Below are 7,500 nucleotides of genomic sequence, written 5' to 3'. Positions count from 1 at the left end.
ATCGCTAAGATTCATCCAGCCAAAATAACCAAAAACTTGATAAGAATTACTTTGATATTAGTTCCTATCCACGGGATTTTGAAAAATGCATAATATATATATATACGACTTTTTTATGCCGTTTCTTTTTTGTGAACCATTCTTTTCTTTTAATTCTTCGTTCTTTTTTTGATCGTTTTTTTCAGCCAATTCACAGATAAAAAGTAAGAACTTATAATCGAATCGTTATCTAAATAGAAATTCACAAAAATAGTGGGGCAGATTATATAGATCTTTAACTTATATATACCTAGTCAATATCAAATATGACATATACAAGTGTTTCTTACATAACGTAAACCAACTATTCGATAATTGGGCTAACCTAAATTTGAAAAAAAAAAATAGTTAATGATGACCCTCCATGGATTCACCTATATAAGCCGCAGCTAAAGTGGCAAAAATGAGAGCTTGAATCCCGCTTGTAAATAATCCAAGGAACATGACAGGTATAGGAACCACTAAAGGTACTAAAGAAACAAGAACAACAACTACTAATTCATCGGCTAATATATTTCCGAAAAGTCGAAAACTCAGTGATAGGGGTTTTGTAAAATCTTCTAAGATGTTAATGGGTAAAAGAATTGGAGTTGGTTGAATGTATTTACTGAAATACCCTAATCCTTTTTTGCTAAGACCCGCATAAAAATATGCTACTGATGTGAGTAAAGCTAAAGCAACCGTCGTATTTATATCATTCGTTGGTGCTGCTAACTCCCCTTGAGGTAACTGGATAATTTTCCACGGTAAAAGGGCTCCTGACCAGTTAGAAACAAAAATAAATAAAAACAGGGTTCCAATAAAGGGAACCCATGGACCGTATTCTTCTCCAATCTGGGTTTGACTCACATCTCGAATGAATTCAAGGACAAATTCAAAGAAGTTTTGGCCGCCAGTTGGAATGGTTTGTGGATTGCGAACCGCTAGAGCTGCGGAACCTAATAAGATAGCAATTACAACCCAAGAAGTAATAAGGACTTGCGCATGGACTTGGAACCCCCCTATTTGCCAATAGAAATGTTGGCCTACTTCTACACCAGATATCTCATATAACCCTTCTTTTATTAGTGTATTGATGGAACATGATAAAACATTCATATTGCCCTCTGACAGAAATAAGAACTTTAAATTATTTTGATTCAAGACCCCCCCTTTTTTTTTACTTATTTACTTGAATTTTTATTTTAGTTTTGGATACCAACTAAACGAATCACACAATATACCCAGTTTTTATCTCTTTTTCTTTTGTATGATTCAGGAATAGTAACCGATTTTATAAATCGAAATACAGGGAGCCCCTCCCTCAAAAAAAATTGATTTATTTATCTTATTATTAATCAAGAATTTTGTATATAGCTAGAACGACCCTCACAAATTGCGAATACTAATTTGTTAAGAATGAATCGAATTGAAGCTATAGCGTCATCATTTGCTGGAATAGAAATATCCGCGAGATCGGGATTACAATTTGTATCGATTAAAGAAATGGTTGGAATTCCCAAAGTTATACATTCTCGAAGAGCCGTATATTCTTCTTGCTGATCGATGATGATTACAATATCAGGCAATCCCGTCATATATTTAATCCCGCCTAGATATGTTTCCAAGCGAGATAATTGTCTCTTCAACACAGCTGCATCCCTTTTCGGAAGACGGTTGAATCCCTCTGTCTTTTGTTCAGTTCTCAAGTCCCTAAACTTATGAAGTCTTTTTTCTGTAGTAGACCAATTTGTTAACATGCCGCCGAGCCACTTTTTATTAACATAATGACACCGAGCCCTTATTGCAGCCCGCGACACTAAATCAGCTGCTTTATTTTTTGTCCCAACAATTAAGAATTGTTTTCCCCTACTTGCTGCATCAAAAACTAAATCACAAGCTTCTGATAAAAAACGAGCAGTTCTAGTCAGATTTATAATATGAATACCTTTACGCTTTGCAGAAATATAAGGTGCCATTCTAGGATTCCATTTCCTAGTACCATGCCCAAAATGAACTCCTGCTCTCATCATCTCTTCCAAATCGATGTTCCAATATCTTTTTGTCATTTCTTTTCACACTTAAAAGGGGGGTACCCAAAACTAAAATAAAAATTTGTTCCAATGGAACCTTCTCTTGTCCGTTTATGCACGAGCCGAGCCATTATTTTGTATTCATTATTATCTTTATTAGTGTTAACAAATTATTAAAGCAAATGACTACAGCAAACAATAAAACATGAAATTCAAAACAGGAATCTGCTATTAGGAATTATTCAATTCTAGAAAAGGCAGATTTGTAAATAGAAGAGTCACAAAATTCCCTGTGATAAAATAAAATATCTCTCATATCTCCCTCTAATAAAGATAAATTCTTTGTTTTTTTTTCAAAAAGAATATTGGTATGTTGCCGTGAACAATGCACCAATCCTTTGTTGAACCCGGTCCCGGCGGGGATCACACCCCCTAGAACAACATTTTCTTTCAGGCCTTTCAACCAATCGATACGACCCCGAAGAGCAGCTTTTGCTAAAACTCTAGCAGTTTCTTGAAAACTTGCTTCGGATATAAAACTTTGAGTATTCAAAGATGCTCGAGTTATTCCTAATAAAACGGCTCGATAACAGATTGCTTCTTCTAAAGCACGCCCCGTGCGTTCTGCTCGTAACAATCCAATCAATTCTCCAGGTAAAAAAACATTAGACATTCCCTCTTCTGAAACCAAAACTTTTGATGTTATTTGACGTACAATAATTTCGATATGCCTATTATGAATCTGCACCCCCTGGGATCGATAAACCTTTTGAATCTTATTAACCAAAGAAATACGACTTTGCACTATAGTTAGCTCAGCACCAATCAAGAATCCCCAAGGAATTCCAAGAATTCTTGTTATACACCTGTTCCAACCCTTAATCCGCTTTTCTAAGTTCAGTGATATTGAATCAATCGAGCGGACTTCTAACACCTGTTCTACTTTTGGAAGACCTTGGGTTATATCACCGGATCTCGATTTTTCATATATAAATGTAACTAATGTATCCCCTTCGTAAAGAATTTCTCTATAATGCCCGTGAACTTTTGCTCCCGGAGTAGCCAAATAGGGCTTAGCGGATCTTATTACTACAGAATCCCTTTGAACAATTAAAACTTGACCCGATTTTAGGTATGGTTCTTTTTTGGCTATACATAGATTTTCACAAAAAAATTGTCCAAGACTTATTATTGTGGACGTTTCCTCACAATAATAATTATTATAATTTTGATGAAGAAAATACCAATTCAATTTGAATGGATTCAAAACAAGGTTACTGTATGGATCTAGATTAAAAATTCTTCCGTTTTCATCTATTAAATAAGAGTGAATTATTTGAAAAATATATTTGAAGTTATCAAGTTGCAAATATTTAATTACAGAGATCTGATTATAAGTTAGTAAAGGCAAAAATGAATAAAAATTCGAAATTTGAATGGCTGTTCCTAAGGGGCCCGACGAATTTTGAATTGTAATTAGAGGTTTTTTTTTTATTGATTGGTTTATAACATTGTGATATTTTACATGATTAAATGGACCGATTCTAAAACAATTAGAGGATGATAAAATTAACAAAGATTGGGATTCCTTATTTCTGAACATACGAATAGTTCCATGATTTTGTCTAAGCGATTGTTGAAGAATGCCAGCCTTGGGAGAAAGCGAATAAAACGGATTCACGGAATCTGCAGAGATCAATCCCGAATCCGGCGGATTATTTCTTTTTCTTATATACGAAATATGGGATTTCACTAAGCCAATTCTTATGAAATCTCGAATCAAACCCTTTGTACTTACTTCAACAACGAAAGCGCGGACCTCCTCGAGGGAAGAATTTTTGTTGTCTTGGTCCCAATTCAAGACTAAACAAGTGCGAACCAATTGAATACTTGTGTCAGAAATTCCTCGAGTTGGTTTACCATTTCCATAAAGGATATAGTTGAAAACTCGAAGTTGAATATTATCCTTTTCCCGAAAGAGATCTTGTGGGAAGAGTGTTGCTAAATTTATACTGTCCATTATCTCATAGGTAGCTACGGGCCGCACCAAAACAAAAAACTTTTTCTTGGTTGGTGTGATCCGTTGGGCATAAATCCAATTTTTTAAATTTTTTGATTCTTTAGAGTTTGTTTTTCCCCTTCCTGGCGGTATCAAGATGCCACTATGTCGGGATATCTTATCTGTCTTGTCCGGAAAATGGATATCCCCCGAAAATATTTTGAGTTCAATCCTTTTTTTTTTTCTCTCCACTCGGATCAACCCGCCGACTTGGCTTCTTATATTTAAAGTGATTCGTGTATCGACTCCAATGATACTATAGTTCTGTACCATTATGGCGGAGGATTCGGGTAAAATATGCACTTCCTCAGGAATGAAAAAAAAGCGATCTACTTTCATTTCGTATTTTGTCTTAAATTTTTGGACTCCTCGATACTCAATCATATCCTCTTTTTGGACGATTGAGTCCGCCTTTAGAGTTCCATATTTAAGAATTCCGGAACTCTTTCTTCTGTATCTAGGATCATCAAAAAAAGCAAAAATACTGTTTCTACGGAAAATACCATTTATGGGTATTTCAATCGAGATACCTGAATGTGGTATGAACTCTTTCGCTTGCTCTTGAATCGATTGGAATGGAATGAGAAATCTATTTCTTCGCCTTTTTGCTAATAAATCCGAATTCTCATGAAAAATAGCAGAATATATGAAATTATAATGACTAGTACCTACGATTCCATTCAATTCTGAATAATTGGGAATCCCAGATTTTTTTTTATCAGAAAAATCTGAACTGAAAAATTTTTTGCTCACTTGATCATTATTCACTGAGAGGCTAGAAATAGATTTTCTTTCGACGGAAAGAAAGGGTATGTTCATTTGATCTTGATCTTTGTGGATCGAAAAAAGAATTAGACTAGATCCACAAGAACCTCCTGATAATATCCATAAATGACTTGTTTTTGGTAAAAGATGGACATTACTATATGTAAATTCGGGTGCATGGGATACATCAGTACTCCAATGCATTTCGCCCTCGGAGTCAGAATAAATATATTTTCTAACCCTCTCTTTAAAATGAAAAGTGGATGTTCCCTCGCGAATCTCAGCAATCACTTGTTCTGATTCCACATATTGATCATTTTGAACTAAAAGAAAACTTTTTGGTGGAATAGTCACGCTATGTATAATATCTTCGCTCTCAATAATTACAGACAAGTCTATATAACATAGAAAGGCAGGATGCCCGTGACGTGTACGTGTAGGATGAACCAAATCCTCATTAAATTTGATTTTTCCATTATAAGGGGCTCGTACATGTTCGGCAGTACCTCCTGTAAATACTCCACCGGTATGAAAAGTTCTTAATGTTAGTTGAGTCCCCGGTTCGCCAATAGATTGACCCGCAATAATACCTACAGCTTCCCCCAATTCAACTAGGTCACCATGAGTGGGACTCCGGCCATAACATAATCGACAGATCCAAGATGTACTCCGACAAGTAAAGGGAGTTCGAATAGATATTGATTGTGTTCCAAAGGTTATGAATCGATTGACAAGTCCAATCCCAAGATCTTGATTTCGAAAGGCGACACATCGGGAACCTATATATATATCGTCTGCTAAGACACGACCAATTAATGTTTGGATAAAAATTCTTTCTGACATCATCCGACTTTTATTTCGAGGACTCACAGAAATCCCTCGGATAGTGCCACAATCCGTTCGACGTACAACAATATGTTGAACTACTTCAACAAGTCGACGCGTAAGATATCCAGCATCTGATGTGCGGACCGCAGTATCTACAACTCCTTTACGGGCTCCATAGCAAGAAATAATATATTCTGTTAAAGACAGTCCTTCGCGTAAATTGCTTTGAATAGGTAAATCAATCATTTGTCCTTGGGGATCCGACATTAATCCTCTCATACCTACTAATTGATGTACTTGAGATGCATTTCCTCTAGCTCCCGAAAAAGACATCATATGGACTGGATTGAAAGGGTCCGTCATCCTAAAATTAGGATTCATTTCCTGTCGCAAATATTCACTTGTAGCATACCATATCTCAATAGATTGGCGTAATTTTTCTACCGCATGTACATTCCCATAATGATGGTGTTTTTCCAAAATCAAACTTTGTTGTTCAGCATCTTGGACAAGCCAGCCCTTAGAAGGTATCGTTAAAAGATCATCAATTCCTAATGAAATGGATGTAGCAGTTGCTTGCTGGAAACCCAGAGTCTTTACTTGATCTAGGATGTGTGATGTATATGCCATCCCGAAGTGATCTATTAATCGGCTAATAAGTCGTTTAATAGCAGTTCCATCTATCACTTTATTGTGAAATACCAGATTGGCCCGTTCCGCCATAAGTACCTCCATATTCTGCTGAATGGGATTCGACAATGAGTTTGAGTCAATGATTGCAAAACTTCCTTTTCTCGATCTTGATTTTTTAGGTCAGGAACTATGTCCGAGTTGACTCGGAGAGGTCCGAATTCACACGGGTGTCCTATAATTCTTTTTTTATGAATACCATATTATTAGGTATCATATGAACAAGCTTGAGAAAAACCTTGTATAGCTTCCTCGATTTCTCGATAAAAAGAAATATGACCAACTGTGGTTCGAATATATATACAAAAAGTTTGTTTTTTTACACTTCTTACTATCAGATAGTGTGCATAAATCTCATGATAGTTACCAAAAGATTCATAGTGAACTTCGATAGGAACTTCTTTTGAAGCAATAACGCGTTGATCTAATTGCCACCGAAGCCACAAAGGACTATCTAAATTGATTCTTTTCTGCCGATAAGCTCCAATTGCATCATAGGAATTGCAAAAAAAGGGTTCTTTCATATACTTATAGTTTGTTTCGTAAATTCTTTCATTTTGATAGTTTTTTCGATTACATGGATTATATCTGTTTGCACAAATACCTCGACGAGTGCCGCTCGTTAATACATAGAGTCCAATCAGCATATCTTGAGTCGGTACAGAAATGGGATCTCCAATAGCTGGAGATAAGAGATTCATATGAGAAAACATAAGTAAACGAGCCTCTGCTTGAGCTTCTAAAGATAAAGGCACATGAACAGCCATTTGATCCCCATCAAAGTCTGCATTGAACCCCTTACAAACTAATGGATGTAAACAAATAGTGCGTCCTTCCACTAAAATGGGTTGGAATGACTGTATGCCTAATCTATGTAGAGTAGGTGCTCTATTCAGTAATACGGGATGCCCCTGCATAACTTCTTGAAGGATTTCCCAGACAATCGGCTTTTTTTCACGAATTTGACTCTTAGCAACTCCTATGTTCGAAGCCAGATGTTGTCTAATTAGACCACGAATTACAAATGTCTGGAAGAGCTCTATTGCTATTTCGCGAGGCAATCCACAGCGATGTAATGAAAGTGAGGGTCCAACGACAATCACCGAA

General features: G+C 36.1%; 1 protein-coding gene and 1 pseudogene across 1 annotated transcript in view; both read right to left on the bottom strand.

Annotated features, from left to right (window-relative positions):
• Positions 1–5,219, bottom strand: part of LOC125600233 (ATP synthase subunit alpha, chloroplastic-like) — a 10,624-nt gene extending 5,405 nt beyond the window's left edge. Inside the window, exon 1 of the mRNA XM_048773071.1 lies at positions 1–5,219. This exon is cut by the window's left edge and continues 951 nt beyond it. The gene's annotated coding sequence lies outside the window, so the exon portion shown is untranslated.
• Positions 5,220–6,174: 955 nt separating this feature from the next.
• Positions 6,175–7,500, bottom strand: part of LOC125600232 — a 3,613-nt pseudogene continuing 2,287 nt past the window's right edge.

The sequence above is a fragment of the Brassica napus genome, unplaced genomic scaffold (assembly GCF_020379485.1).
Source record: "Brassica napus cultivar Da-Ae unplaced genomic scaffold, Da-Ae ScsIHWf_2158;HRSCAF=2811, whole genome shotgun sequence".
NCBI classification, from domain to species: Eukaryota; Viridiplantae; Streptophyta; class Magnoliopsida; order Brassicales; family Brassicaceae; genus Brassica; species Brassica napus.
Note: the sequence above shows the minus strand (reverse complement) of the source record. Positions and strands in the feature narration are given on the sequence as shown.